This window comes from Nilaparvata lugens, chromosome 8 (genome assembly GCF_014356525.2).
Source record: "Nilaparvata lugens isolate BPH chromosome 8, ASM1435652v1, whole genome shotgun sequence".
Lineage (NCBI taxonomy): Eukaryota > Metazoa > Arthropoda > Insecta > Hemiptera > Delphacidae > Nilaparvata > Nilaparvata lugens.
The window spans coordinates 27,873,330-27,881,703 of NC_052511.1; the positions used below are offsets into that span (position 1 = coordinate 27,873,330).

The window sequence follows — 8,374 nt, forward strand, 5'->3', positions numbered from 1 at the left end:
TAGGGAGTTGTCTTCATTGAAAGTCAACTATCAAGAAAGTACTATTGCTACATTGAAGGTTAGGAAAACAGTAAACAAATCGAATGTTTCTATGGATCAGATTACTACATCGAAAGTTAGGAAAACAGTAAATAAAATGAATGATTACATGAGACAGGTTTCTGTGGAGGTTAGGAACAATGTGAACAAAATGAATGTTGCTTTGAGTCAAGTTGATGAGTTCAACTTTCAACTGAGAATTGAAAAGGTGTATGCAATGCATTCTCAAGTGAGCATGATTGACTTTTGTGAGCAAAATTGCTTGGTTGAAACTAATGAACCCATGAATAAAATCATGCTATTGAAGAAAACAAAACGCAAAGTCTCCATTGATTTGTTAGTATTCAAAGGTTGTTTCAAGTTGCTTACTTACAAGATGATGACAATGAATCACATGATGAAAGGGTATTCCCCAACACACAATGATTAGGAATCCTGTGTCATGCCGGGATTCAGAATAGCAATGACCGTAAATACTATGTATGGTAAGAGTCCATAATTGTATCTTTTTTCTTTCCTGTAGCCTATTTTTCTTGGCCCTTAATCTTTTCAATTTTCGATTCTTTCCTGTCTTTGTGTAATATTCAGTAAATTTCTTCTATGAAGCATATCTTAACCATTCTTGTCCATAGTCATTTAAATTTGTATTTTTTCTGAAATAATATTAGAAGTTGAAATAGTAGCTTATTTTCCTAATCTTTAATTGTTGATAAAACTTAACTTTTCTAAAATCTATCCATTGTAGTGTGAAGAATTGTGTGCTTGTGACATATTTTTTCATCATGTATCACTTATGTGAAGTGTATCAATTTTGTGTATATTGTTTTAGGGAATTTATTTACCCAGTTTTCTTTTTCTCTTGTTTGTATTTTTTAGGGAACTTATTTACCCAGTATTTCATCTTGATCATCTTTGTATCATAATCTTGAAATGTTTGTACTTATTATACAGTCTTTAAATTTTAAATTATTTTAAAAAATAATTGGTTTAATTTAAAACGTTGTGTTATATTATCAATTGAAATGAGTTAAAGGCTAAAATTTTTCTAAAGTGTTTTGTAATTGATATTTTTTTTTAAATTTTAAAACTGTTTGTTCTATAAATTTTGATATGATTGATTATCGTTTGAAATGGATGCTGGAGTGTATGTAGAATTTTTAGTGGGGTTTGTTGATTAGAATTTTGCTGGTATGTGATTGTTTTTTGAGATGGAAACCCATTATTGCCTAAAGAAGGAATAACAGAGGTTATGACTTAGAGAGGCAGTAATGAGATAATATTTTTTGTGTTGATTAATAATGTTGATTGCCATAGATGCAAAATAATGATTAATAATGTTGATTGCCATAGATGCAAAATGATGATTACTGATGAATATTGTTTGCCTTTGAAGCAAAATATTATTGATGTTTTGAATGGTTTCTTGTTTAATGTTTGATAGTAAAGTTTTGTCATGAAATGTAGTTTGTGTTTAGAACATTGAAGAGTCGAAATAAACTATAGTATCCAACAAACGATGATTAATAATATTAAATAATTTGCTTTTTATACAATTTTTGAACAAAATTAAAACTAAATAATTTTGAAACCCTGAATGATAAATCATAAATGTGAAATGAACATGCTATAAATGAAATGTTATATTAAATAATAATGAAATGCAGATATATTATGAAATGATTGAATAGAAGACCAAATGTCTGAAATTATTGAAATATGTATTGAAATTAAATTTTGTTGTGATGATATGATGTTTGTTTTTTACAATTTTGATAATGATACAGGGTGTTATGAAATTATATTTCTATTTTGAAGAATGGATTAAAATTTTGATATTTGAACAGTGAATAGATGAAAATGATATTTTTTTTTAAATTTATCATTGATATGTCCATATTTCACAATTTATGTATTGCTGACTGTATAATAAGATGTTAACAAATTTCAATTTCATAGATACTTAAAATAATTTTTATGTGTATTAGATTGTATTGATAGCCTAATCAAAGTTTTTCTTTTTAGTTTATAAGCATTTTAAGATAACAGGTACAGCACAGACATTAACATTGAAATAGTTATCATGTGAATCTCGAAATCAGTAACAAGTGAACGCCATGAAGAGTGTTAAGAACATTTGGGTGATTTTCAAACTAGTGTGACATAACTACGCCAATATCTATGCCTAAATCTACGCTGCGGCCTACACCAATAACTACGCTAATGTCAACACCAATATCAACACCAATAACTACGCCAAAATCTACGCCAATGCCTGTGCTGATGTCAACGCCAATATCTACGCCGATGCCTGCGCCAATGCTGATGCCAAAAATCTGCGCCAATGCCAATAGCTACGCCAATGCCAAAATCTGCGCCAATGCTGATGCCAACAACAAAAATCAAAGCCAAAATCTGCGCCAATGCTGATGCCAACAACAAAAATCAATGCCGATGCCTGCGCCAATGCCAATAGCTACGCCAATGCCAAAAATCTGCGCCAATGCTGATGCCAACAACAAAAATCAATGCCGATGCCTGCGCAAATGCCAATAGCTACGCCAATGCCAAAAATCTGCGCCAATGCTGATGCCAACAACAAAAATCAATGCCAATGCCTGCGCCAATGCCAATAGCTACGCCAATGCCAAAATCTGCGCCAATGCCAACAACAAAAATCAATGCCAATAGCTACGCCAATGCCAAAATCTGCGCCAATGCCAATGCCAACAACAAAAATCAATGCCAATAGCTACACCAATGCCTGCGCCAATGCTGATGCCAACACCAAAATCAATGCCGATGCCTGTGCTGATGTCAATAGCTACGCCAATGCCAATAGCTACGCCAATGCCAATGCCAATGCCTGCGCCAATGCCAATATCAACGCCGATGCCAAAGCCGACACCAAAGCATACACCAATAGCAATGCCAATGCTTATTGCTGACTCTGTATCTCAAACTTCAACACTACTGCATTACCTGGAGGTAATTGCCATCCATGTTCACATTCACAACTTTGAATTCAGAAGAACAGTCACAGTATCATGAAAGAATTGATTCAAAAAATCCTCTCCTAAATTATTCCTGTATGCAGAACTCTAAACCTTGAAAGCTGAAAATATCAAAAAACCAAACCTTACCTAAATTAATCCTCACCTAAATTAATCCTGTATGCAGCGTCTATCTCTTTTCCAAAAAACAAATTACATTGTCATTTCAAGCCTGAAATGTACATTGTATAATTACAAATATGATACAAAATTTATGTGACTCTGTATTGAATTTGGAATGCAGCCGTCTACTACAAACATGAAGCAATGCTAACTGAGATGTCACCGGTATCAAGTTTGGAATGCAGCCGTCTACTACAAACATGAAGCAATGCTAACTGAGATGTCACCTGTATCGAGTTTGGTATGCAGCAGTCGACTACAAGTATCAGCCCAACACTACGTGCATCCAGATCAGCCCAACACTTAACGTCATCACATTGGAGTCACACTTAACTGAAAATCATACTGAGTGCCTTAACGGACTGTTTTCAAAAATGTGCATCAATAAAATCAACCGCATCAATAGTGAAAGAAATGAACATTTTTTGATTTATTGAAATTTTATGTGAAAATTAATGTAACAATTCATCAATTCATTTAAAAAATAAATAATAATAATAAATTTTTCATTCAACATACATAATTTTTTTTTATGCAATAAAAATTGAATTTTTCTATCTATTAAATTTATGTGCAATTTCAAAAAAAAAAAAAAAAACTATTCTTTACATATTAAACTTTCTGTTGAGATATTTTTCTTTAAATTATAAAGCTAAATCAAAAGTAATATTGATATTCTATATTTTGAAATATTGTTTGGAAACATATAACAAACGCTATTGATGAATTTTTATAATAATTTTCAATTATAGGGTGACATGTATTGTTTTTCTAGAAAAAATTGTTACTGTTCTCAAATTTAAATTTCAACAATTTTCATTAGGGTCAATGTAAATTTTTTCTTTAAATTTTTCAAACAGTAAAACTTTTTATGTCAAGAGGGGGGTATTTGTAATATTACATTTTTCTTCTCACATTTGAATCGAATCTTCAATTCGAGATCTATGGAACTTTATAGTAAATGTCAGAGTTATCAATAGACGGACAAATTTTTTGACGGAGAATTTATTATTGTAAATGTTTGTTGCATTGTTCCATGGTGTCACCGAGGCAGGGTTAACAAATTACTGGATAAATGGTTTATTTAAATCGAGATATATATAAAAATTTAAAATAACATTTTCAAAATAAAGTTTTATTGAGAACAGATGTAGAATGTGAATTCTAAACTTATAAGTTATAATTTTTGATGACGTGTCTGTGGAGATCGATATTGAACAGGGCGTTGTTTTCGTGACTGGCAACTTATGTTTTTTTTCCTGTTCTTCTTTCTTCTTCTGAAAAATGGCTTGCTACAAGTATTGTTGTCGTAGAGTTTTGCTCTAAATCATTTTCGTTTATTAATGTTTTAGATTGAGTTTTATATAAATGTTTGTGCAAAATTAGCTATTAGTGTAGTAAAGCCAATAGCCACTGTGTTTCAACTGTAAACTAGATAAGTATTTTAGTTCGTAGTTACTTGAAATAATTAGGCTTGTAAGTTATTGTTCTTTGTATATTTCTGTGTTTTGCCAAAATTTCATCTGAAGATTATAAGTTAATTTGCTCTGAAAACTGGATTTCTCATTCATGGGCAATAGATCCATTCACAGTTTATCAAGAATCTATTTTATTGGAGCCGACAACTATTCTTAGGTTGATAGGTGTTAAATGCTATTCCAACCGTTTAGGGAAAAATTGGTAGCACGGCAGCTGTATATATGAAGTCTCATACATTCCGATTAGAACAGAGCACAGAGATTTGCTTTGGTTAGGAGTTTGTTGATAATAATTCTTTTCTCAAATTCAAATTTTATTGCCATCAAAAATCACATTGAAAACTTTCTTAATGGACAACAAGATTACAAAAACAAAATGTCAAACATATACCTACATTTATTTGTAGCACGGCCAGAAAAAGACAAACTTGAGTACTAGCCGTAAGTTCATTCAATATAACTTATATATTATATTTTTTGTTAATATTTTGAGAATAAAAAGTACGAGCTGATGAGAGGTGTGAGTAATTCCTTATATTTGATCCACATGGTTATTCATATTGTAGTAGTTGGGGTCACTGCAATCAAAAGTTTTTCATTCTGTACAGTACTGGTAGCTAATAAATTTCATACGTATCGATTGTCCATAATGTATCCAGTGTCCATAATGTAAGTGATTGAAATACTCAAAATATTAATGGCTTACTGGTCCCTCATACAATTTATAGTATTCCTGGTGATTGAGCCTGTCTTTTTTCAGCATTGACTATTAATAATAAAGCTTTATCTACAACTAGCTTACCCGGCGAACTTCGTACCACCAAAAAGTCAATATATCTCATGTCACACTTGACTATTTGGTGAATCATGAATTTTATTTGACAATCAATATTTTCATTTACATATCAATATGAACTTTCTATGTGCTTAGTCATGCAGCATTCATTATTCCGAAAATATCTATCAGTAAAGTGTTGAATTAGAAATAATAGATAGGTAAAATCAGTGTTTCAAAAATGAATTCATCAATGTTTTCATAGTTGTTGATTGTCAATAGATGGTCCAGGAAATATGCGATGTACGATAAATCACACCGAATTCCATATTCTTTGAAACTTCCATTTTAGGATGAATATAAGCTAAGCTAAATTAAAAAAAATATTCTTTCATTCTTCAGTAATCAATGAATGCAATATGAACAACTCTCTTTCACGAGGTGAATAATTTTTTCAACATTTTCCAGTTTCTCAATGATAGGGGAGTGATAATTATTTGTATAGGTCTTCTAAGGAACCATTATCCACAGCTGGTACCAATCAACTACACTTCAACTCCAAACTACCGTTTTAATACCAGTACACAATATTTATCTCAGGGTGACGTGTTTATTACAGCTAATAACTTTAGATGCTAAATCATATTATCACAATATGATCTTGAATCATGATCATCTTTCGGTTCTTCGGTAGCCGCTCGGCCGACAATTTTAAAAACGTAGGTCTGTAAAATTGATTAATAAAATATTCATCATTAGCCCCCCTATTGAAATTTCTGGTCAGAAACCATCCCCAATATTCACACAACATATTCCCACAGTTTCATGCAGTTATGTCAAGTAGTTTTCAAGTCTATAGGGAATAAACAAACAAACAGACATTCATTTTTATATGTGTATATATAGATTTACATTCGGCTCAAACAAAAGCCGTGGTATCTACTAGGTACGCAGTGTTTTAGACTTCTGCTGGCGCTATCATAATTTCACCACTATTCTGTTCCACAGTCCTATCTTTTGCAGTCGTTAACTATATCTATACTAAAGTAAAGAGCTGGCTTATACACGTTCGGGATGGGAAATTATGTACTTACTTATACTTCATACTTCTCTCCTTAGTCATGACCAGATAACTGGATTGACTGTGTCAGAAAGTGGACCTGACTTGGTCCTTGTCGTAGAGTTGACATATAAACTACGGTATGTCCATAATAAACACTTATTTACGTTTGTAAACTTAGTCAAACATATAAAAATATAAAACATCTAAGAATAGTAATATTTAAACTTTTTCAAGATGGCCTTGCCTGTGGTCATTACATTAATATTATCACTCGACGTTAGCTGATGTTTTTAGTGGCCTCAAAGTATCCCTCCACTGAATAGAATGAAGACTATTAACCAGTTTTTGATTTTTTTTCTAAAGCTCCTGTCGTCCAAGCTCTTCACACTGTCAGGTAAGACGTTGTAAATCCTCAGGGCTAGTATTGGAAGACAATCCTTCCTCTTACTCAGTCTACAGAAAGGGATGTCTAATTTCGCTTTTCCTCTGGTGTTGTAGGAGTGTCTGTCTTCTCTTCTTGTGAGCAAGTAAAAATTATCCCTTGCGTGCAACAGGGAGAACCAGATATATTGATTGTATACCGTGAGTATTCTCAGCTTGATAAAGATGGGTCGGCAGTTGTCCAAGTTGCCCGCCGAATCTAGGATCCTTAGAGCTTTCTTCTGCTGGAGCAGTACATCTTTACAGCCTGGAGCATGTCCCCATACTAAAGTCCATAGTTGATATGGCTATGAAACATAGCAAAATAATGATGATGTTTGACGCATCATCCGGTGTAAGCTACTGGACTAATTAACTTGAAATTTTGCATATAGATTCTTAATTAACCAAGGATGGTTATAGGCCTATTTTCAATTCTTTAAAATTTCATGAAGTCAAGTTTTAAAATAGATCCTTGCGAAGCACGGGTTCCTGCTAGTACAATATAATATGCTTCTTCCACTCAGACTGAATCAGTGTAATTTTATTATTCCTATACATTGAATTGTTTTATTGAATATGGTATAAGACTTTATAATTACCTGCCAGAAAGTCGATTGAATGTTTGATAAAAGGTTGACGATTTTGAATGTTTTAAAAAACAAAAACTTAACTTATCTTATTGTTGTCCTTATGACAGGAATGAATTATTTTTGAATCTGTGAAGTAAAATGACTATATACAGGTCAGGTCTTATACAGGTCAGTTCATTTTCTAGATAAGTTACCAGTTAATAAAGTACCGGTATCTGTCAACAAATTATTCAAGCTTTATTTACGACAATATTCACTATAATATTATATAACAATAATGTTTAAGCAATTACAAGCTTTTTGAAATCCATTACAAACTTCATTATTCATAGGTACGGTACCGTAGACATCAAGTAAAAGTTAACATCTATAAAAGAATTTGAAAATCTAGTAAACATATTTGAATATATGAAGAACATTGTTCAATTTATTTTTTACTTACTTTTAACAAATCCAACGTTATTACAACAACACATTAAAAACTACATACTAAACATGAATCCGAAAACCAACATGACTTTTTAAATTTTTTAAATTAATGCAGCTGAAGATTAATGAAAGATGGAAGGGTACAGGAAGTCCCAGTTTTGCCAACACTATTTTTGCAGTAGATTTCAATTATTATTATTCCTCAATAATAATTATTTTTTATTCTAATTCAAAAATAGAAAATCGGGTTAATATAAAATAATTAATATAATGAATGAATATAAAATAATATTCAAATATGGAGAAGGAATAATTTCTCCAACAATTGATTCAATATAATATTGATGTACAAATTATATTAGTATTATCAATATTATTATCATTTTATTAAATATTAGACCAGT

At 31.5% G+C, this 8,374-nt stretch overlaps 1 protein-coding gene across 4 annotated transcripts in view; it reads right to left on the reverse strand.

Moving 5' to 3' along the window:
- Positions 1-8,374, reverse strand: part of LOC111057981 (dentin sialophosphoprotein) — a 48,205-nt gene that overhangs the window by 20,558 nt on the left and 19,273 nt on the right. The window contains exons 1-2 of one of the 4 annotated variants that reach the window (XM_022345469.2): positions 7,984-8,104; positions 7,551-7,667 (exon numbers count right to left, since the gene is read on the reverse strand). The exons of 2 other annotated variants lie outside the window; for them this stretch is intronic. The gene's annotated coding sequence lies outside the window, so the exon portion shown is untranslated. Of the gene's footprint in view, positions 1-7,550; positions 7,668-7,983; positions 8,105-8,374 lie in introns of those variants that run through there. One more of the 4 variants, XM_039434417.1, reaches the window with a different exon arrangement.